Source organism: Euphorbia lathyris, chromosome 1 (assembly GCF_963576675.1).
Source record: "Euphorbia lathyris chromosome 1, ddEupLath1.1, whole genome shotgun sequence".
Taxonomy (NCBI): Eukaryota; Viridiplantae; Streptophyta; class Magnoliopsida; order Malpighiales; family Euphorbiaceae; genus Euphorbia; species Euphorbia lathyris.
The window spans coordinates 141,948,774-141,951,029 of NC_088910.1; the positions used below are offsets into that span (position 1 = coordinate 141,948,774).

General features: G+C 34.6%; 1 non-coding gene across 1 annotated transcript; it reads right to left on the reverse strand.

Moving 5' to 3' along the window:
• Positions 1-1,453: 1,453 nt before the first annotated feature.
• On the reverse strand, positions 1,454-1,560 carry LOC136216107 (small nucleolar RNA R71). The gene has a single exon (XR_010683099.1). It is a non-coding gene; the product is annotated as a small nucleolar RNA R71 (small nucleolar RNA).
• Between the last annotated feature and the right edge of the window lie 696 nt (positions 1,561-2,256).

The following is a 2,256-nucleotide window of genomic DNA, read 5'->3' on the forward strand; positions in this document are numbered from 1 at the left end:
GAATTGACGGCTGAAGCGCATATGGTTTGATGAGCCTACGAAGTTTGAGAGAAAGATTGACGACCCGGATCTCAAAGTCTTCGTTACAATGCTATCCAAGTTTCTACTTCTCTGTTAACTTGTGAAAATTCACATTTCAATTAATGATATACTTATTTATTCAATATATTCTTACTGTTGTTATTTTGATATTGTTCTGACAAAATGATTTTCAAAATGATATATTGGTGTTTTTATTAAAACGTTCTATTCCATCTTATTCTTATAAGAACTTTGTTGAACACTTAACAAATTTAGTTTTTATGGATGACATGATCGCTGATCGCGGCTTATCAGAAGTAAAACACTAGTTTGATTAAGGTAGGAATCGTCTCTACGCTAGAGGGATTTCTATGGTTCGAAGCCATTTAATTGAGTAAATTATTATATTGTTACATGTCCATAATCTCACAAAGTTAAAGTTGTTTACTTTGCTTTATGAAAATAAGATCTATTTCATTCCGATTACGGAAGTATCTGTTTTGTAATCAAAATTCCAAACGGAATTGTTCTCTAAACTCGATATAATCTTTCTATCTAATCCTAATTTACCAAAACCTATTCCATCAACTAAACGTATTTCTTTTATTAAACCTAAACACGTGATTAAACCGAATTAAATAAAGTTTTAGTTAAAAAGCGTTCCCTGTGGGTTCGATATCTTTTATTACTACAAGCGTATACCGTGCACTTGCGGAAATCGCTCAAAAAGTTTTTGGCGCCGTTGCCGGGGAACGCCAAAATTTTTGACAAAATTTTAAATTTTTCGTGTTTTATTTCGAATCTAGGTTTAAACATACTTATTTTAACTTTTATAATTTAATAATTTTCATATACTAATTTATTTATTTATCAAATTCTGTTTTGTAGGTAGTTTCGGTTCGTGCAAGATTTCAGGTTCATGCGCAGTTCTCGAAATTCAGGCATTGCACCAGACCCTATAGACCTAGAAATTGAGAAAACCATTAGGAAGAACAAGAAAAATAAGAAAAACAAAAATAAGACCCCAGTAAAAACACATACCGAGCCAGGAAAAATGGCAGACCCACCAACACTTATGGAATACGCTAGGCCAGGTGTAGCCGGTGTAACCAATAGTATCGTTAGACCCAAAATCACCGCAAATCAATTTGAAATTAAGCCAGCTTTGCTTAATATGTTGCAAAATAATGTAACATTTTACGAGTTACCTAACGAAAATCCTAACACCCATTTAACAAATTTCCTAGAAATTTGTGACACTTTTAAAATTCCAGATGTGACTGCAGAAGCAATCAAACTTCACCTCTTTCCTTTCACTTTGAAGGATAGAGCCAAAGAATGGTTAACTTCTATGCCAGCCGCAACTTTTGCCACTTGGGAACAATTAGCCCAAGCGTTTTTATCTAAATATTTTCCTTTAGCAAAAACCGCAAGAGTCATAAAGGAGTTAACATCTTTTTCTCAAAATGATAATGAGACCCTTTATGAAACTTGGTAACGTTTTAAAGAACTTCAACGTTTATGCCCACACCACCAATTACCCGCTGAACTTTTAATGCAAACATTTTACAATGGACTGAATCCTACAACTAGGGGTTCATTAGATGCTATGTCGGGAGGGCTATTTATGAAGAAAACATCAGCCCAAGCGAGAGAACTTTTGGAGGAAATGGCAATCAACAGCAGTATGTGGCCCGCGGAACGTGGACATATGCCGGTGGCAAAACCATCATCCTCAACCTCATCGTCAGTTAAAGGTATAGTTGAACTTGATCCAGTCGCGATGCTACAAGCCCAATTTTCTGCTTTATCGCATAAAATTGACCAGTTTATGGCACCACGCGACACCAATGGTAATCCAATCCAAACGGATGTGGATTACGAAAATATGAGTGAGATTGAACAGGTAAATTTTGTCTAAGGGCAAAACCAAACTAATAATCCTTATTCTAATACTTATAATTCTGGATGGAGGAATCATCTTAACTTTAATTGGAAAGATAACAGTAACAATGATATTAGTGCTAATCAAAATCGTACCACTAATTATCAAAATCAATCAAGAGATACGATTAGCACTTTATCTTCTAAAATCGACAAGTTTATAGATGCTATCAGTGGAAAAATAAGTAATCACGACGATGGTTTTAAACGGATCGAAAATAAATTCGATCAGCTTATTAAAAACCACTCATCTAGCATCCATAATTTGGAGGTTCAAATTGGTCAACTTGC